The following is a 22,815-nucleotide window of genomic DNA, read 5'->3' as shown; positions in this document are numbered from 1 at the left end:
GGCCATTCTAAAATTCAAAAGCCCCGCCTCCGCCTCCGCCTGTGATAGGCGGAACACTGAATTTCCCAGCAGCCTGTGTTCCGCCTATCACCGATATCGTCTCATCCTCGTACTACGGACGAGGATGAGACGATGTCCGTGATAGGCGGAACACAGGCTGCTGGGAAATTCAGTGTTCCGCCTATCACAGGCGGAGGCGGAGAAGGAGGCGCGGCTTTCAAATTGTAGTATGTCCGCCGTCTGTCTGCTCGATACGCTGATCGAGCAGTCAGACGGCGATGACTCGAGTATAAGCCGAGGGGGGCACTTTCAGCCTCAAAAAAGAGGCTGAAAATCTCGGCTTATACTCGAGTATATACGGTACCTAAATAAATTACGAGAGATTTTTAGAGTGTTCTCCGGGCTCCCCGAAGCTGAGGATGTGAATAGTGCATATTAACAACAGCTAAAGATTGTTTTTTTAAATGGATTGAAACAGGATCATAAGGATTACATTGTTAAAAACATGGTTACTTACCGAACTGCATCAGTTTTAGATGTTTTATAATATGCTACGCATTCTGAGAAGTATTTGAAAACAAAGGCAAAAAAGAATGTGAAAGTAAAGGTTTTTGTGCAAGGTGATGAAGGAGAGGAGGATGCAGAAGAGTACACTGCTGAGGCAGAACCAGAGGGGTCTCATAGCGGGAGAGGCACAGGTGGTTTTAGAGGAAGGACTACTCTACAAAATTAGACAGTGCAACTAGAGCACTTCCACCCTGTGTACAAGCACTGGTAGCAGCAGCGGTGTAGTGGTTAGCACTCTCACCTAGCAGTAAGAAGGGTCGCTGGTTCGAATCCCAATCATGACACTACCTGCCTGGAGTTTGCATGTACTCCCTGTGCCTGCGTGGATTTCCTCCGGGTGCTCTGGTTTCCTCCCATACTTCGGGACATGCAGGTGGGTTGATTGGCTTCTGTCCCAGGTTGGCCCTGGTATATGAATGGGGACTTTGGATCCTTGAGGGTAGAGACCAATGTGAGTGTGCAATGTACAGGGGTAGGGGCTAGACACTCCCTTAGGCTGAACCGGATGGACTGGTGTCTTTATTCAACTTTACTAACTATAAAAAGGTACCACATGCAGTGTCTGTTATCCTGTTACAACAAAAGGTATCACATTTGAGCCCAGCACGACACCTTTCCTGTATGACAATACTCTTGACACAACCTCACTTAACAATACAGAGGTGTACTACATTAAACACATCCACACTACTACCACTTCCTACTGACGGGTATAAACATGACTGCACTGCTGCCATCGCTGAAAAGGTACTGCCACAAAGTCATCTGAAAGATGTACCATTATCTAACCCTGACATGATACTTTTTGTTGATGGTTCTAGTAAGAAAAATCCAGATGGCACAAATGCAACAGGATATGCAGTAGTGACACAGGATGAGATTTTGGAAACGGGGCCACTACCAAAACATTATTCAGCACAAGTTGCAGAACTTGTTGCACTGACAGAACAGGAAATCATAGTGATAGATCATACAGTCCTTACTGATATGCAGCAAAATGCCCCCCCTGGGGAAAAACAATATTGGAAAACAAAGGGTTGCACAATAATTGATGACATTTACACATCACCTGAAGGGAAACCGGTATTACCAAAATCTTTATTTAGGTATGCAGCAGTATTGACACATGGAGTAACGCATGTGTCAAACAGGGGGATGACTGAGATGTTAAATAAAGTATGTACAGCCTATGGATTCACAAATTAGTCAAAAACTTTTTGCTCTCAATGTCTTATATGTGCAAGACACAATGCTCAGGGAGGTATAAGACCACAGAAAGGGAAGTTCCCAACACCGCAATATCCATTCCAACACATTTGCATGGATTGTATTGAATTAGACAAATGTGAAAGGAAGAAATATTGTTTGGTAACCAGGCACCCTGACCAAATGGGTGGAGATATTCCCGATAGGAAGTGCAGATGCACAGACAATTATAATGGACCTCATTTTGTAATTAAAAATATACAACATTTGACAGAAGTGATGAGAATTAAAGTGAAATACCATTGTGCCTATCATCCCCAATCAGCTGGATTGGTAGAAAGACATAATGTCATTCTAAAAAGCAAACTGAGAAAAGGTATGGAATAAATAGGTAAAAAATAATTGAATGTATTGCCTACTAGTAGCTGTGACCAGTATGTATATCACACCCCCAAAAGAAGCTTTAAGCCAATTTGGAATGATAAGGCCATATAAGATACCCTTACAATTAAATGAAACACCTAGTGAGCAGTCTGAGCACACACCAGCAGAATACATGTCTAGGTTGTTAATACAAAGACATACTAATGATTTTGGTTCTGGTCTAGAAGGTCCAATTTAAGAAGATGAAAAGGTGCAAGTGGGAGATTGGGTCTCAATAAAAAGTAATAAGAAAAAAGCAGTGGTACTCCCCAAGGTGGGATGGTCTTTTTAAAGTCCTCTTAACTACCCCTACTGCGATAAGGATTGCAGAGAGGTCTACCTGGATTCACCAGTCCCATTACAAAAAGGTTTCACAGGCAGAATAGGGCCAGTTGGCTACAAGAGGTTCAGAAAATCCGGCTACAAAGGGTCTTGTCTCAAACCGGTGAAGTCTCCCTCCCCTTCCAATTCCCCTAACCTATCCGCTGGAACTCTGTAGCTGGTTAGGATGAAAGGGACAGTAATTATCCTTGGGTTACTGGTGACTCTAGGAGAGGCATCCATAAGAGGGGTTATACGTTATGGAAGAGTAGAGGAGCCTTTGGATTGGGAAAGAACAGGAAAAGCATTAAATCTAACCTTTATAGAGGGAATAACTAGCACTATACTGGTAGACTTCTGTCAGATTGCAGATTGTGGGGATACTACTGGGGCTAGAGGACTTCTATGGGCAGATAAATATATCTGCTGGCTCTGGAATAGGGCAGGATGTCAAGCATGGGATCAGGCCCTGTGGACTACAGCGCATCAAGATTGGGGGTATAATCAACCAGGGGCTAAAAAGAGTGGAATAAAGGGGAGACTCCTAATCACAAAAGCGGCCAACTCCCCCTGCACAAATAGTAAGAACTGTAACCAACTATTAATAACATTAAAGGAGCCGAGGAAGGAAGATCAGCGGTTGTATTCCATGGGAGCATGGGTGTCAGGAACTGACCCCTCAGGAACATTTTTCCTTGAGGTATTACCACCTAATAAAACTAGACAACAGGAAAAGGTAGACTCAGAAGGGAAAGAAGAAGGCCATACTAAAATAGAAGTTCTGAGTAAAACTATAAGATTAACTAACGTAACAATAGAAGATGCCATAGCTTTGGAGACGGGCTACCAAGAAAAAAATGAGTGGTTAGAATGGTTAAGGTTAAAACTCTGAAAAAGGAAAACTGTTTAGTTTGTGCCGGAGCCAGACCACATTTAGCAACAGTTCCTTTTCCTCTAGATCACAATACAGATCCAGAAGGTTTAAAATGTATGTTGCAATTGTATAATAAGAGCTATAAACCTGAAATAAATTCTACTTGTCACACATTGAGTTTGTTGTTTCCCCCAGTACAGAGACCTCAGATACCTCCAGCGGTTACCGCTTATCCGGGCAACTTTACTTGTTTTGCACTCCCAGGGAACCGTAGCGCGGTGGATCTTGGGTCACTTCCCGATGACTACTGTGTGGAGAGGATTAACATGGACAACGGTGACTGGGCCCAACATGACATTCAGAGAGCTGATGTCTGGTGGATGTGTGAGGATAAGAAACTGCGAGCTAGACTACCGGCCAATGCCCAAGGGGATTGCGCTATGGTCCAGCTGGCTATGCCCCTAAGAATCCTGTCAGAATACCCGTGGACTAAGAGTCGCCGACAGTATCGTAGGGACACCTCTCCCTTGGGGTCATTTGACTCTCAGATCTACATAGATGAGATTGGGGTTCCTCGCGGGGTGCCGGATGAGTTTAAAGCCAGGAATTAGGTGACAGCTGGGTTTGAGTCTCTTCTCTGGTGGGTGACTATAAATAAAAATGTTGACTGGATTAATTATATATACACTGGTGTGAAAAAGTGTTTGCCCCCTTCCTCATTTCCTGTTCCTTTGCATGTTTGTCACACTTAAGTGTTTCGGAACATCAAACCAATTTAAACAATAGTCAAGGACAACACAAGTAAACACAAAATGCAATTTGTAAATGAAGGTGTTTATTATTAAAGGTGAAAAAAAATCCAAACCATTATGGCCCTGTGTGAAAAAGTGATTGCCCCCTAAACCTAATAACTGGTTGGGCCACCCTTAGCAGCAACAACTGCAACCAAGCGTTTGCGATAACGTGCAATGAGGCTTTTACAGCGTCCTGGAGGAATTTTGGCCCACTCATCTTTGCAGAATTGTCCTAATTCAGTTACATTAGAGGGTTTTCGAGCATGAACGGCCTTTTTAAGGTCATACCACAACATCTCAATAGGATTCAGGTCAGGACTTTGGCTAGGCCACTCCAAAGTCTTCATTTTGTTTTTCTTCAGCCATTCGGTGGTGGACTTGCTGGTGTGTTTAGGATCATTGTCCTGCTGCAGAACCCAAGTTCGTTTCAGCTTGAGTACACAAACAGATGGTCGGACATTCTCCTTCAGGATCTCTTGGTAGACAGCAGAATTCATAGTTCCTTTTATCACGGCAAGTCTTCCAGGTCCTGAAGCAGCAAAACAGCCCCAGACCATCACACTACCACCACCATATTTTACTGTTGGTATTATGTTCTTTTTATGAAATGCAGTGTTCCTTCTACACCAGATATACTTGGACACACACCTTCCAAAGAGTTCCACTTTTGTCTCATCGGTCCACAGAATGTTGTCCCAAAAGTCTTGGGGATCATCAAGATGTGTTGTGGAGAAATTGAGACGAGCTTTGATGTTCTTTTTGCTCAGCAGTGGTTTTCTCCTTGGAACTCTGCCATGCAGGCCATTTTTGCCCAGTCTTTTCCTGATGGTGGAGGCATGAACGCTGACCTTAACTGAGGCAAGTGAGGCCTGCAGTTCCTTGGACGTTGTTGTGGGGTCTTTTGTGACCTCTTGGATGAGTGGTCGCTGCACTCTTGGGGTAATTTTGGGCGGCCGGCCACTCCTGGGAAGGTTCACCACTGTTCCATGTCTTCGCCATTTGTGAATAATGGCTCTCACTGTGGTTCGCTGGATTCCCAAAGCTTTGGAAATGGCTTTATAACCCTTTCCAGACTGATAGATCTCAATTACTTTCTTTCTCAATTGTTCCTGAATTTCTTTGGGTCTCGGCATGATGTGTAGCTTTTAAGGATCTTCTGGTGGACCTTACTGTGTCAAGCAGCTCCTATTTAAGTGATGCCTTGATTGTGAACAGGTGTGGCAATAATCAGGCCTGGGTGTGGCTAGAGAAATTGAACTCAGGTGTGGACAACCACAGTTATAGTATGTTTTAACAAGGGGGGCAATCACTTTTTCACACAGGGCCATGATGGTTTGGATTTTTTTTCACCTTTAATAATAAACACCTTCATTTACAAATTGCATTTTGTGTTTACTTGTGTTGTCCTTGACTATTGTTTAAATTGGTTTGATGTTCCGAAACACTTAAGTGTGACAAACATGCAAAGGAACAGGAAATGAGGAAGGGGGCAAACACTTTTTCACACCACTGTATTATAACCAACAACGATTTGTAAACTATACTAGGGATGCTGTGAAAGGCCTAGCAGAATAGTTGGCCCCCACATCTCTAATGGCCTGGCAGAACCGAATGGCTTTAGATATGGTCCTTGCTGAAAGAGGAGGGGTATGCAAAATGTTTGGTAGCATGTGTTGTACCTTTATCCCTAACAATACAGCTCCTGGAGGGACAGTGACCAGAGCCTTGGAAGGACTGACTGCGCTATCGAATGAAAACTCAGGTATTAATGATCCATTCATAACCTGGCTTGAAGGATGGTTCGGTAAATAGACTGGATTTATCACATCATGTTTGATCTCAATCGCTGTGGCTTTGGCTGTTTTGGTTACTTGCGGATGCTGCTGCATTCCCTGTATTCGAGGACTTTCATAAAAAACTGATTGAAACTGCAGTCTCAAGAACAATGTATCAAACCCTCTCTACCTCTGAGGAGACCTATGTGGACATTGAAGCTCAACTTAATGACATACAAATATTCCTGAGATTTTTTAACCACTTGCTTACTGGGCACTTAAACACCCTTCCTGCCCAGACCAATTTTCAGCTTTCGGTGCTCTCACACTTTGAATGACAATTACTCAGTCATGCAACACTGTACCCAAATTAATTTTTTGTCCTTTTTTCCCACAAATAGAGCTTTCTTTTGGTGGTATTTGATCACCTCTGGGGTTTTTATTTTTTGCGCTATAAATGAAAAAAGACCGAAAATTTAGAAAAAAAAACGCATATTTCTTTGTTTCTGTGACAGAATTATGCAAATTATTAATTTTTCTTCATACATTTTGGCCACAATTTATACTGCTACATGTCTTTGGTAAAAATAACCCAAATTAGTGGATATTATTTGGTCTTTGTGAAAGTTAGAGAGTCTACAAGCTGTGGTGCGAATCGCACAAAATTGATCACATCTGATGTACTGGTGGACTATCTCGCTTCTTGTGACCCGAACAAGTCAGGAAAGTACAAATGCCCCCCAAATGACCCCTTTTTGGAAAGTAGACATTCCAAGGTATTTAGTAAGAGGCATAGTGAGCTTTTTGATGTTGTCATTTTTTTCCCACAATTCTTTGCAAAATTAAGATTTTTCATATTTTTTTTCTCCACAAAATTGTCATTGTAATAGGTTATTTCTCTCACGTGGCATGTGTATACCACAAATGATACCCCCAAAAAATTCTGCTACTCCTCCTGAGTATTACAATACCACATGTGTGGGACTTTTTCACAGCCTGGCCACATAGAGAGGCCCAACATGCAGGTAGCGCCATCATGTGTTCTAGGAACATAAATTACACATCTAACTTGTTGACTATTTATTACACTTTTGAAGCACCAGGACAATGACATGTGACACATGACACTGATGACAGATGGCACTGATATGTGGCAATGATGACACTTATACGTGGCACTGATGACACGTGGCACTGATGACAGATGGCACTAATATGTGGCACTGATGACATGTGGCACTTATACGTGGCACTGATGACACGTGGCACTAATACGTGGCACTGAAGACACGTGGCACTAATACGTGGCACTGATGACAGATGGCACTAATACGTGGCACTAATACGTGCCACCGATGACAGATGGCACTAATACATGGCACCGATGACGCGTGACACTGATGACAGATGGCACTGATAAGTGGCATTGATGACACGTGACACTGACAACAGATGGGACGTGACACTGACAGGTGGCACTGATGACAAATGGCACTGATATGTGGCACTGATGACAGATGGCACTAATGACAGATGGCACTATGTGGCACTGATGACACGTGGCACTGATGACAGATGGCACTTGGGACAAATGGCACTGACAACAGGTGGCACTGGGCACAGGTGGCACTGGGGGCAGGTAGCATTGGGGGCAGGTAGCACTGGGGGTGGATGGCACTGGGGCAGGATGGCACTGGGGCAGGATGGCGCTGGGGGAGGATGGATGGCACTGCTGGGGGAGGATGGATGGCACTGCTGGGGGAGGACGGATGGCACTGCTGGGGGAGGATGGCACTTTTATTTTTTCCTTTTTTTTTTTTTTAATCAAGACAAAGGAAAGCAGAACGGCTGCCGCTGCAGCCGTTCATCTCTCCCCTCTCACACTCGGTCTGTGTGAGGAGGGAGAGTGGCGCTCAGAGTTGATCTCATATGTTTACATATGAGATCATCTCCCATTGGACACGCCGATCGCGCTGTAAACGCCCGCTGTGATTGGACGTTTACAGCGATCTGTGTTTGCCTGTCCCCGGGGGACACGGCAAACACAGAACTTCCGCGATGCGCGCCCGTGGCGGCGCGCATTGCGGAAGTAAACATTAGGACGTCCAGGGACGGCCTCCCGGACGAACGCGACTGCCCTACGGCCGTCATTCGGCTATAGGGCGGGCGCAAGGTGGTTAAAAACTTACTTCTGAGCACATTATTGTATTAACTTGTTGTATTGTTTTGTCTTAATTAACTCCATAGTAAGTTGTAGGATGATTAGATTTAACTAAATATGATAGCCTAAGAATGTACGGAAACATGAATATCAAAATAAAGTACCATCCTGTACCATGACAACGTTATTTATGTTCCCTCAGCCAATAGAAGCATAGAGGTGGTATTCTTGTAGGGTATGAGGAGGGGGGACACATTCTTTTTGGTAGACATTTTTCTTCAGCTTCTGTCCTGTAAGCATGTCTCTCTGTTGTGGGCCACCTCAGAAATAAATTGTCTGCTTCTCAATACATCTGGAGTTTTGACTGATCACAAGAGAAGATTCCTAACAATTACCAAGTCTTCTAAGTTCTTTTTTAATTTAGTTTAATAGTGGGATGTAATTTAGTTGATATATCTTCTTTAAGGAATTTGCCAGTTTTATACCTAATTTCAACTCTTTACTCCATGTATATTTGCATTCTTTTTGGATCTGTTGTACTTCTTGTTTACTAAGGTTGATGTTCAAAATTTTCAGATTTTATTTGGTTAATTTAAAAATTCGACAATTCCCCATAATATTCCAGGGCCTTATTTAACTCTCCACACTTCTCTTCTGTACCATAGTGCCCACTGTCATACCCTCCGCACTCCTGTACATATTGCCCACTGTCATACCCTCCACACTCTTCTCTTATACATAGTGCCCAATGTCATACCCTCTACACTCCTCTGCTGTGCATACTGCCCTCTGTCATACCCTTCACACTCCTCTCCTGTACATACTACTCACTGTCATACCCTCCATACTCCTCTCCTATACATAGTGCCCACCGTCATACCCTCCCTCCACACTCCTCTCCTGTAATTACTGCTTACTGTCCTACTCTCCACACTTCTCTCCTGTACATATTGCTCAATGTTATACCCTCCACACTCTTCTCTTATACATAGTGTCCAATGTCATACCCTCTACACTCCTCTGCTGTGCATACTGCCCACTGTCATACCCTTCACACTCCTCTCCTGTACATAGTGCCTTCTGCCATACCCTCTGCACTCCTCTCATGTACATAGTGCTCACTGTTAGACCCTCTACATTCCTCTCCCTCACCTGCACATACTTCCCACTTTTATACCATCCATACTCCTCCCCTATGCCTCTTACCCACAAAAACTGTTCTTTAAAATTATACTGAATATCCTCAATGTTACCAGCTCTAGAATGGGCACACTTTTGTTAGTTCAACTAAAGGAAATCTCACAGTCCTCATATTTATTCTGCCCCATTATTAGTACTCATTTAATTTTGTAATTACTATTGTGATGTATAGAGGAACACGGGGGATGTCAGCTACTCTAAATATAGCACTTTAAAAAAAAGCGTCCCTGAAAATATTTTTGAAATGTTGAGAACTATAGTGCGCTTAGGCACTGCCCAAGGGCCACAGGGTCAGTAGGGGCCCCATGAGAGGCTCCTGTGATATTAAAGTGGTAGTAAACTTTTCTAACATTACTGCTTTTTAGAGGCCCTGGGGTAGGTTATGTCATGATGTACAAGTATGCCCAGCATATTAGCACATTAGGGTACACTTAAATTGTCAGATTGAGCCATCCAGTGCTGTGCTGTGATCAGTCTGCCGGGCCCAGGCACTTCCATCTTCACCTGGTCTTTCTTCTGGGTTCTGTGCCTTCGGTGACTTGCCTTGGCCAGGCTGCGTTGATGTCACTCCCACACATGCTCATGTGCATCCTCTCTTTCTCTCATCCCCCCCTTTCTCTCTCATCCTCCCTCCCTTACCCCTCACACCTCTTTCATCCCCTCTCTCTCTCTCCCTCATCCTCCCTCTCTTGTTAATTGAATTTGATATAACAAAACAGTTTTCCTTTTTATTTATTTATTGTTTATAAAAGGCCCCACCAAAATCCTCAGCACCAGGCCCATGATGTTTTTAATCTGGCCCTGCATTTGCATCATGTGTTTTTTCTGGATTTTTGGTTGATATTCTGTCTCTATCATAAAAAAAACACCTATGATAAAAATGATAGACCCTTTCTGCTGCCAGTAGAATGTCATAAAAAACGAAAAATTAACTCTGATAGACAGGAAGCAATATGACAGCTTTTACAGGAAAAAGATTTTCATAACTGTGAAAACCACAAGTTAAAATTCTGATCAGAGTTCATAGGTGTTACAAAAAAACAAAAAAAATAATAATAAAAAACGTGTTTGTTATTACCCAGAATCCTTCACTAAAATCTTTACCTCCTCTCTTTTTTTTTCCTTAAAGTGGACCTGAACTCAAAAAAGTAAAGCTTTGTATGTTATCAGAGATATTTAGAATTGTTAAGTTTTCCCAGAAATGCAACTTTTGTTTGAAATTCCTCCTGAAAAATAAGTGCGCTGTTCGTTATGCCTCATAAGGGTACTTCCTGGTAGGTGCGTGTGCCTTAAACATGTGCGGTCCCATTCCTTCCAAACAAATTTTTTGTTATGACAATAGTAACAAATTTAAAACAAATCCAAAAAAAAAAAAACTAAGCAAAATTTTACATGAAATTCAAATTTGAATAGTTTTTAAATCGATTTGAGAATAAAATAGAATAGAAAAGAAAAGGAATATAATAGAAATGAATAACAAAAGAATAGAATGGAAAATAAAAAAATAGACTATAATAGAGTAAAACAAAAGAGAATGCAAAATAAAAGAATAGAAAAAAAAGGACTAGAATAGAAAATAAAGGAATAGAATATAAAAGAATAGACTAAAGCAGAACACAATAGAGTAGAAAATAAAAGAATATAGAACAACAGAAGAAAAAAAATAACCCGCACCCCCCCCCGGTCAGTCACCAGCTCCGCACTTACACCATCTATCAGGCAGAGCTTCCTCCAGCTTCCCCTGCGTCTCCTCCGCATCACGTCGGCTTCCGTCGTGCATCTCCTCCCTCCTCCTAGGCGGCAAATAGGAGTGCTTCTTCTTTCGGCCAAGTGGGTGACCCGCTTCCTGATTGGCCGGGAGGAGAACCGGGATAAAAATAGCGAATATTCACTCACACAACTACATGGGTTCGGGGTGCATTGCTCTGCGCCCCAAGCCCACCCTTTTTTTCGAATCATGTGCCCCAAAGAAACCCCCATTGGAATCGATGTCTTTGGCTCCCCGCATGTAGATTAGAGGGGTGGATGCATAGATAGGGGGTAGGGGAACGCCCCCTGTGCCCTGTATTACGGGCCGCCACTAAACACTACAAGGTAATAACACCAGAGTTTGTTGGTGATATCTGGTAGCCTCCTGGGGGTGGGGTTAGGAAATATTAACCTATGTAAGAAAATCAGTAATTCTGAGTAATATTTCTAAAGAAGAAGACGAAGGGTGGATACCAAGGATGTCGTGAACTTCCTCTTACGATCTGTTATCTGCATCACTTCTGCATGAGGACGGAGAGAAGAGGACATAGACTATCCTGCTCCATGAGCTGCCCTCAACTACTGCCCTGCCACTCGACTACCTACCCCCGCCATGATGTCAGATGTAGATGGAGCACCAGAGGAACACGAGCCAGATAATGATTGCATGGCTCTAATCACCGCGTACCTCCAAACCAACAAAGGGAAAGTCATGACAGCAGAGACGGTAAGATCTCCGCACCTTCCACCCCAAGACCACTTCTTACTTTCCCCTCCAAAAAGAAACCCATTCTTTATTTCATTGTTCTAATTGACATTCCTCCATTTTTACCCGTTTTATTATTTAGTGTCTCCATGTTTCATGACCACATCGGTAATTTTCCACTATAACGATTTTCATTCCCTCGGTTAAAAATGTCCTCCTAACACCAGGATGGCGGATTTCACTCCCGAAAGTGAGATTTGCGTTATAAGCGGAATGTCTAAAATATGATCGATATTTCAGCAGAGAGATCTCCCTGACACTTCTTCTGGCCGGAGCCACCGGAGACTCATGTTTCTTCCGCCCACCTTTGTGTCTTCCGGCTTCTCATGTTGTGTTCTCAAATATATACCATAATACTTCCAAAAACTCTGAGGTATATAAGACTTGCTAAGATCGTGTATACTATTGATGGAGGTATCTGTTTTGGGTGGACTGATCCATTAAAAACTACCTGCTCTTATCTACAGAATGGGTGTCTCTCCTGCCTCTTCATGTGAAGCGTTTCCATACATACATGGGGGCCCCAATACATCAATATCCAGCACTGCATTGGGGTTGGTCCGGGTTTCTTATAAGTGCCCATGAGTTTGTAATGACTATATGTGCATAAATGACACCGCGCCAGCCGCCAGGCGCATGCAGTGACCATGGGGGCAAAGGCTTTCCAGGATTCTTTTCTCCTCCTCTCTCCTCTCCTCCCTCTCTCCTCTACTTTAATTTCCTCAAATCCATCTCTCCTTTCCCACTTTTCTCCTCTCCTCTCTCCTCTACTTTCCTTTCATCTGTCTCTCCTTTCCTACTTGAACCTGTCAGTGGTGGTAGGTGGAAGCTAAGCTGTTGCCACAAAGGGACCAACCACCTTTACCAGGGACCACAGTGAGTAACTGAAGAAAGTACCAGAAACCATATTCTCACCAAATGGGAATGGTGGAAAATCGGGAAACTTCAGGCGGTGATCAAGTCAGGGACCCAACCCATGGAGGAGACACTTGCAGGACAGTCTTGTGAGTCAAGGGCCAGGGACCTTGCCGGTTAGAATGGGTGAAGCTTGAGAAGTATCGGGAGTGCCAAGCTAGGGACCCAACAGGGAAGCAGGGGTGACGCTTGAGGGAGATACCACCGAAAACCTTGGAGGGGCTCAAGGGACTCAGAGTCAGTGAATCAGAGGGTCTAGTGAGAGACCGGGAGCTCAGTGTTGAAGAACTACAAGAGGCAGTTGTAGTGAAGCTGAAAGGACTGTTACGTTTGAGTTAGGAACTGTTAAAGGACTGTTGCCATAGGAGACAACATTCCTGCATGTGCAGAAGTGGCGCCTTGCTGGGGCCTTTCCCTTCACGGCTGTCCTCCTATTGAAGTCTGAGTCTGACAATTTAATCTATAACTACTTAAGGGTGTCCTGGCTCAAACCCTTTTTCCCCCCAAATATACAAAAAGGACTGTCAAAAAAAATAAAACCTCTTTTACATCCAAGAAGTGTCTGGCGCCCAATGACTTTCACAATTTTTGCACCCACTATGCCTCACAACCCACTACATATTCAAGGATGTCAGCTATCTTTGGCCTTGGATACTCCTCATTAGACTGGACAAGGCCGGAGACCATGCTACATCTCTTTACATCACCCTCTCCTCCATCGTCTGACCTCCTCTCTTCTTCACGCTTTACATCCCCCTCTCCTCTCCTTCCCTTTCCTATCATCCCTTTCTCCTCTACTTTCCTCCTCTTCTCCTTTCCTCTCCTCCCCTTTCTCATGTTGGAACAGGAAGGGGCCCTCCCCAAACTGTTCCCACAAAGTTGGGAACGTAAAATTGTCTAAAATGTCTTGGTATGCTGATGCCTTAAGAGTTCCCTTTACTGGAACTAAGGGGCCAAGCCCAACCCCTGAAAAACAACCCCACACCATAATCCCCCCTCCACCAAATGATTTGGACCTGTGCATAAAGCAAGGTCCATAAAGACATGGATGAGGGAGTTTGGGGTGGAAAAATTTGACTGGCCTGACCTCAACCTGACCTTTGGTGATGAATTAGAGTGGGGACTGCAAGCCAGGCCTTCTCGTGCCTGACCTCACAAATGCTCTTCTGGAAGAATGGTCAAACATTCCCAAAGGCAAGTGTCCCAATACTTTTGGTCATATAGTATACTTGTGGACAGAACGCCATATTGTAATTTTTAACATTCAATTACATGATTTGTGTCACAATTGTATTAGGCAATTTTTTATTTATTTGTTAAATTTTTTTTCCCCACGAAAGTGGAGCTGCCCTTTAAGCTTCTGATTCTCTAGTGGCGATCACTCCCAGTAGGATGACTGCTGTATATATATGGTAATCCAGATTCACTGGCCTCCGGGTCAATAACCTAAAATTGTGTCTCGGCAGGTGCTGTGCCTGGTGATCACAGTGTGTTACGCCGCCTCGTGGACTCCGGGGTACATGGGCTTCTCCTTCTCAGAATTCATATATTGCCTCGTTCTTTTCCTGATCTTCGCTACAAATTCCGACCTGCAGTTCCCCCATGTGCACTGGGGCTGGACGGTGAGTGGCGCCTATTTGCCACTTTCCCCATTTGTGATATGGAGCTCTATACATTTTATTGGCTGTGTCCCACCTCTCAAATCTATAGAAGGGAGGTTCAGTTCTGACTAAAATGCCTGACAGAGGGTCTAACTCTTCCCCACTTCCCCAAAATTAGAAAGACCCACAAAGGTTCAGTGGAGTATCCTGAAGGTGCCTCGTTCATACAATTCAGGTCTCCAGATCCAGTCATATTCCATAAATCCTGATATGATGAAATTACATTGAGCTCCAAACTATGGCCCGCAGGCCAAATGCGGCCTAGAGGGGCTCTAAGGGAAGACATGGGCTTATAGGGAAAACAATGATGGGAAAGGGGGTCACTGATGTGAAGGTAGACTTTGATGGGGACCCTGATGTAACGGAGGAATGTTATGGGGAATCTGATGTATGGAGGACTCTGGTGGGGACCCTGATGAGGACACTGATTTAAGGAAAGTCTATGATGAGGACTCTGGTGTAAAAGGGTTCTCTGATGCCGCGGGGTCTCTGATGGGGACTCCGATATGATGGTAGAATTCAATGCAGACTCTGATCTAAGGGGGGACCCTGATGTAAGGGGGAGTCTCATGTGGACACTGATGTAAGAAGGGAGTCTAATGGATACCCTGATGTAAGTGGGAACTCTGATGGGGGCACTGATGTAAGGAGGGAGTCCAATGGGTACGCTCATGTAAGGGGTAAGTCTGATGGGTACCCTGATGTAAGGGAGTGGGGACTCCGATGAGGACACTGATGTAAGGGGGGAGTCTGATGGTTACCCTAATGTAAGAGGGGAGTCTGATGGGTAGCCTGATGTAAGGGGGAACTCTGATGGGTACAGTGATGTAAGGGTGTGGGGACTCCGATGAGGACACTGATGTAAGGGGGAATTCTGATGGGGACACTGATGTAAGTGGGGACTCTGATGGGGACACTGATGTAAGGGGGAACTCTGATGGAGACACTGATGTAAGGGGGAACTCTGATGGGGACACTGATGTAAGGGGGGACTCTGATGGTGACACTAATGTAAGGGGGAACTCTGATGGGGACACTGATGTAAGGGGGAACTCTGATGGGGACACTGATGTAAGGGGAAACTCTGATGGGGACACTGATGTAAGGGGGAACTCTGATGGGGACACTGATGTAAGGGGGAACTCTGATGGGGACACTGATGTAAGGGGAACTCTGATGGGGACACTGATGTAAGGGGTAAGTCTAATGGGTACCCTGATGTAAGGGGGGAATCTGATGTAAAGGCAGGCTCTGCTGTAAGGGGGATTTGAATGGAGACCCCGATGTAAGGGAGTGGGGACTCCCCTGGGGGGGACACTGATGCAAGGAGGAGTCTGATGGGCACACTAATGTAAGGGGGGTATAATGGGTACCCTGATGTAAGGTGGGGGGTCTGATGAGGACACTAATTTAAGGGGAGACTGTGATGGGAACTCTGGTGTAAAGGAGCTCACTAATGTGAGAGCAGACTTTGATAGGGACCCTGATGTAATGGGGTACTCTGATGTATGGAGGACTCTGCTGGGGACCCTGATGAGGATCCTGATTTAAGGAGAGACTATGATGAGGACTCTGGTGTAAAGGGTTCTCTGATACAAAGGGGGTCTCTGATGAGCACCCTGATGTAGGGGGGTGGGACTCTGATGTGAGGGCAGATTTTGATAGGTATTCTGATATACGGGGGCGGGGGGGAGTCTGACGGGAACCCTGATGCAAGGGGAGACTCTGATATGAGTGCGCTATTTTCTTCTCTATGTAAATACAGAAATTGGCTGTATAGTCTGTATTAATAACATTTTCTGATTTTATTTATATTTATTCTTCTTATCTTAGGACTTCTTTCGGGCCGCCATCGGCTGCGGTCTGTTCTTCATCTTTTCTTTGATTTATTTTGCCCGTGGTTTTCGTGATAATTCTGGTACTGCAGCAGCGGTAAGTACCTGAGTAGACCAAAATACAAATGTTTTCTTTCTCAGGCCTTGTGACATTTCTCTCCCATGTGGTGCCATTGCTGACAGCATGAACTGGGAGGGGTTTTCTTTGCCACTTGTCGACCAGCCGCCGTCATTATACTGCGGCGGGTCGGCTTGTACCAGCAAATCGCCATAGGAATGCGTTGGCACCTTTTAAGAGCGCGGTGAGGGGACACGATACGCATGGCCGGTGGACCAATGTCCGCCAGCCACCCTAGATCACGGGAAAGAGAGCCAGAACGGCGATCTGTCAATGTAAACAGACAGATCCCTGTTCTGTCAGGGGAGGAGACAGAGGTCTGCTGTTCCTAGTGATCAGGAACAGCGATCTCTCTCATCCTCCAGTCAGTCCCCTCCCCCCACAGTTAGAAGCACCTGCCAGGTAACGCATTTAACCCCTTGATCGCCCCCTAGTGTTAACCACTTCCCTGCCAGTGACATTTACACAGTCATCAGTGCATGTATAGATCTCATATTACATTCATTGAGAATAATTAGCCTCCTATATCATGTTTGATCCTGAATTGTTCAGTATTTTTCCTATACATTTGTTTAAACACTTGTTACTAATGTAAGTTTATCATATCAGGATTTATAAAATGTAACTTGCTTTGGATTTGTATGAACGGGGAACATGCTACTGGGCCCTTCCTCTACCGGGCTAGGAGGGAAGGGCTCCAGCCAGGGGTCATGGTCATGGTTTCTTGCACCAGGGCCCCTGAAAGTTCTAGTTACGCCTCAGGATGCCATGTTTAGTCTCTTTCAAATTATAATTTCATTTTTTTAATATTATATTGGTTGTTGGACTGGAAAACCTGGCTGTCTGAAAATATGGAGGCATTTAGAAATCCTGCCAGGTGGGAGGGTCATATGCACATTAGCCCTCCTACCCCACACCCCTCAGGCCATTTGATTGGGGGGGGGGGGTTTATTGGCACCCTCCAGGGGGTCCACAAAAAGCTGTTGATTTTTATTGCATTACTCTTGTCTTTTCATTAAGCAATATCTGAAAATAGTTAAGCATCGTTAAATGCTCTAAACTATAACTTAAAGAACCCCTTGTGAAGAAGTTCCTATACGCTGAACTCCATGCTCCATGGCTGCTGGTGTGTCAGTGGGTGCCACAGACATTTCGTAAAAGTCAGACTTGCTGATTATTCTAATAATCATCAGTATAACATACAAGCTGTGTGGTCACATGACCATGGTATATTTAACAATCACTCCCGTCATTACAGATATTCAGCCTAATCGCCTCCATCCTGTTTGGATACGATTCCTTCCTCACCTTCCCCAAAGTGAGAAAACCAAAAGCACCAGCCGCTGGTGGTAAGTAAACTTCTTCTTCTTAGGTGTATCAATGGGATCTGGATCATTTGTACAGGCTTGCTGATTTAAAAAAAAGGGGTGTGGTTATTTATATGCGGGTGGGACCCTGTCCCAGGACCTGGCACCAAAACAAAGGTGATACTGTCTGGGGCAGAGATCTCTGCCCAATAGTTCAAGGATATCCCTAGGTGAGTGGTCTCCAAACTGCGGCCTGGTGGCCAGCCGAATATGGCCCTTTGCTTGCTTTTATCAGGCCCTTGGAACACTGTTTCTCTGAAACCAGGCACTATTTCTTCTACACCAACAATGAGGCATAATTCCTGTCACTGATACCAACAATAGGCCAGTATTCCTACCAGTGACCACAACAAAGGGGCACTATTCTTCTCACTGACACCAAAGACAGGGGACTATTACTTCCCCCAATACCAACAATGGGACAATACTCCTCCCAATGACTCCAATGTTTGGGCACTATTTCTTCCCCTAATACCAACAATGTGGCAATATTCCGACCAATGATGGGGCACTAGACCTTGCCCTGACACCAACTGTAGGGTTCTATTCTTCCCACTGTCAACAGTGATGGAGCACTATTCCTTCACCTGATATCAACAATGTTATATTACTCCTCCCAATGACACCAATGGTGGGGCACTATTTCTTCCCCTAATACCACCAGTGGGGCAATATTCCTACCAATGATGGGGCACTATTCCTCCCCCTGATACCAACAATGGGACACTACTCCTCCCAATGACACTAATGCCGCGTACACACGAGCGGACTGTATGGCATACTTAGTTCGTCATACAATCCGACGGACAGTCCGTCGTACTTTCCACTGAACGGACTTGACCACACACGGATACACAAACAGTCCGTCGAAAGCTTGCGCGATGACGTGTACAGCACGTACGACGGGACTAGAAATAGGAAGTCCAATACACAGCAATGCACCCTTCCACCGTGTAAATCCTTTCTGGGCATGCGCCATTCTTAGTCCGTCGAACTAGCATACTGACGACCGTATTGTCCGCTGAAACCAAAGTACGACGGACAGAATTTCGAAAAAACCGAAATACTTAGTACTCAGGACTGCACGCTGAAAAAGTCAGCTGAAGCCCACACACGAGCGGATTGTCCGCTGAAATGTGTTTCGACGGACTAAGTACGCCATACAATCCGCCCGTGTGTACGCGGCATAACACTGACACTATTGTGTCTCCTGATATCAGCAACGGGGCATTATTCCTTCCAATGACACCAATGATGAGGTACTATTCCTACCAGTCCCCCCAACGATGGGGCACTATACTACCCAATTACACCAATGATGGGACACTAGACCTTCCCCTGACACCAACTGTAGGGCCCTATTCTTCCCACTGTCACCAATGATGGGGCACTATTCCTTCCCCTAATACCAACAATGGGGCATTATTCCTCCCTATGACACCAATGGTGGGGCATTATTCCTCCCATTGACACCAATGATGGGGCACTATTCCCCCACTAATACCAATGATGGGGCACTATTCCTCCCAATAACACCAATGATGGGACACTATTCCTCCCAATTACACCAATGATGGGGCACTATTCCTCCCAATGACACTAATGATGGGACACTATTCCTCCCACAAACACCAATGATGGGACACTATTCCTCCCAATGACACCAATGATTGGGCACTATTCCTCCCAATAACACCAATGATGGGGCACTATTCCTCCCAATGACACCAATGATGGGGCACTACCCCCCCCACTAATACCAATGATGGGGCACTATTCCTCCCAATGATGAGGCATTATTCCCCCCCACTAATACTAATGATGGGGCACTATTCCCCCCACTAATACTAATGACGGGGCACTATTCCTCCCAATGACGGGGCACTATTCCCCCCCACTACTACCAATGATGGGGCATTCTTTAATCCCAGTGACACCTGGACATTTTCTACTCCCACTGGCAACAGTCCAGCCCCCCTCAAAGTCTGAAGGACCATAAACTGGCCCTTTGTTCTGAAAGTTTGGAGACCCTGTCCCTAGGTGAATGGAGGAGAGAAAAAGTGGCATTGGATTGTGGGATTATGCAGATGCCAATTACCACCAATGTTGATGCGTTATATAGATATATATATCTCTTCTTTGATCGTAAGCGACATCTAGTGGCTATAATGCATATTTAAAAAAAAAAAAAAAAAAAAAAAATATATATATATATATATATATATATATATATATCTTCTTTGATCGTAAGCGACATCTAGTGGCTATAATGCATATTTTTTTTAACAAATCAAAAAAAAAAAAAAAAAAAAGATTGTGGCCACTAGATGGCACTGATGTTCATAGGTCATAATAATATTACACAGAACATTGTAAGTTTCATTGGAGCTGTGCAGATGTTTGTCACATATCTGGAACATTTTTTTTTTTACATGGTGTGATTAGCAAGTTCTCAGTGCGTAATATGTGTCTATGGTGAAAAAATACACGAAAAACGCAAAAAAAATAGGTAGAATTGGGACATATGTATGTTTTATCCAAAATACCGTTGTAATATGTGTACGCAGATGGACCAGGGGAACCCAAAATGCATCCTCATCACCTACCAGGAACTCTGTTCAATGGCTTTGGACCCTGGGCTCAACGACCCATGACACTGATTGTGTAATGTCCGTTCCTGGCTCCACCTCCTCGCACTGTGAAAACCGGCACCGATGGATCCGGGATGAGGAAGCTCGGAAACAGAATGGGGGACATGCAATGCACAAAGGACTGAAATATACATAGATATCCAAGCGACAGATGCATCACTCAGGGTCTACACTAGGGGGCGTAGTTCTAAAAAAAAAACAGCTGTGCTAACCAATTAAAGACTGGGCTTTTTTTTGTCACTTTTTGTTTGCCAGTTTATAAATCAGTAAGAAAATTACTTATAACCCCCAAACATTATACATTTAAAAAAAAAAAAAAAAAAAGCAGAGAGCCTAGTAGAGAATAAAATGGCATTTTTTTTTACGTCACACGGTATTTGTGCAGCGGTTTTAAAGTTCATGTGCGTGTAAAGGCAGACGTCCCAATACTTTTGGTAATATAGTGTATGTGTGAAATGTGATTTTCTATTTATTTCCAATGATCGCCAGCGCCATTTATTCAACCCCTACAGTGCCCCCCCACCCGCTAACTTTCCATAGTGGTCTCCAACCTTCCCCAGCACTCCACAGCCTACTGCAGAGTGTCCCACACTGCCCCCCCCACCTCCCAGAGGGCCCCCTCAACCTTTAATACTACTCTCCAATCTCACCGAGTGCTCCAACCTTCCGTGCTACTCTCCAACCTACCACAGTGCCCCCTCTTCCTTAACCTTTGATACTACTCTCCAAACTCGAGTGCACCAACCTCCCATTCTACTTTTCAACCTCCCACAGTGCCCCCCCCATCCTTTAACATTATTCTCCAACCACCCACAGTGCCCCTCCCTTAACCTTTGATACTACTTTACAACCACCCACAGTGCCCCCTTAACCTTTGATACTACTATGCAACCTCCCTGAGTACCCCAACCTTCCATTCTACTCTCCAACCTCCCACAGTGCCCCCCTAAACTTGGATACTACTCTACAACATCCCCAAGTGCCCCAACCTTTCATTCTACTCTGCAACTTCCCACAGTGCCCCCCCACCAACCTTTACTAATATTCTCCAACCACCCACAGTGCCCCCCCTTAACATTTGATACTACTTTCCAACCACCCACAGTGCCCCCCTTAACCTTTGATACTACTCTGCAACCTCCCTGAGTACCCCAACCTTCTATTCTACTCTCCAACCTCCTATAGTGCCCCCCTAAACTTGGATACTACTCTACAACATCCCACAGTGCTGCCCCCACCCCCCTTCGGTACTAATATCCAACCTCGAGTGCCCTAATCTTCCATTCTACTCTCCAACCTCCCACAATGCGCCCCCCCCCCCTTAATATTGGATACTACTCTCCAACTTCCCCAACCTTCCATTCTACTCTCTAACCTCAGACAGTGCCCCCCTTAACCTTTGATACTACTCTTCAAGCACCCACAATGCCCCCCTTAAACTTTGATACTACTCTACTACCTTCCTGAGTACCCTGAGTACTACTCTCCAAACTCGAGTGCACCAACCTCCCATTCTACTTTTCAACCTCCCACAGTGCCCCCCCATCCTTTAACATTATTCTCCAACCACCCCCAGTGCCCCTCCCTTAACCTTTGATACTACTTTACAACCACCCACAGTGCCCCCTTAACCTTTGATACTACTATGCAACCTCCCTGAGTACGCCAACCTTCCAGTCTACTCTCCAACCTCCCACAGTGCTCCCCCCCCCCAAACTTGGATACTACTCTACAACCTCCCCAAGTGCCCCAACCTTTCATTCTACTCTCCAATCTCCCACAGTGCCATAATCCTTGAATGCTACCCTCCAACCTCCCTGAGTGCCCCAACCTTCCATTCTACTCTCCAAACTCACACAGTGCCCCCCTTAACCTTCAAAACTACTCTCCAACCTCCCACAGTGCCCCCCCCCAACCTTTGATACTACCCTCCAACCTCCTTGAGTGCTACAAGCTTCCATTCTACTCTCCAACCTCCCACTGCACCCCCCCCCCCTTTAACCTTTGATACTACTCTGCAACCTTCCACAGAGCCCCCACCCCCCTCTTAATCTTCTATACTACTCTCAAACCTCTTTGAGTGCCCCAACCTTCCACTGTACTCTCCAACCTCCAGCAGTGCCCGCCTTAACCTTTAATACTACTCTCCAACCTCCCACAGTGCCCCAAACTTTCCATTCTACGCTTCAACATCTCACAGTGCCCCCTCCCCCCCAGCCTTCTGCAGAGCCTCCAGCACCCCATACTGCCCCAGCCTCCAAACAGTATCCTACACAGCTTCCCCAACCTCCCGTAGCACCCTCGTCTTCTGCCCCTGTCCCCTAAACACCCCATCCCCCTACAGTGGCAGTTGCACCCTCCCCATCCACAGTCTACCAGCTTTTTTAATATATACTTTTGATTCCCATAAATGTATTTTCAGATTAGAAAAG

The 22,815-nt window shown here is 45.0% G+C and overlaps 1 long non-coding RNA gene across 1 annotated transcript; it reads left to right on the top strand.

Annotated features, from left to right (window-relative positions):
- Nucleotides 1-16,244: 16,244 nt before the first annotated feature.
- On the top strand, nt 16,245-20,604 carry LOC143988274 (uncharacterized). The gene is made up of 3 exons (XR_013276811.1): nt 16,245-16,344; nt 17,624-17,714; nt 20,300-20,604. It is a non-coding gene; the product is annotated as an uncharacterized LOC143988274 (long non-coding RNA).
- The last annotated feature ends 2,211 nt before the right edge of the window (nt 20,605-22,815 follow it).

This window comes from Lithobates pipiens, unplaced genomic scaffold (genome assembly GCF_037356315.1).
Source record: "Lithobates pipiens isolate NorthernLeopardFrog02 unplaced genomic scaffold, aLitPip1_a1.2 Scaffold_1, whole genome shotgun sequence".
Lineage (NCBI taxonomy): Eukaryota > Metazoa > Chordata > Amphibia > Anura > Ranidae > Lithobates > Lithobates pipiens.
The sequence above is the reverse complement of the archived record's forward strand: the minus strand, read 5'-3'. Positions and strand labels throughout refer to the sequence as shown.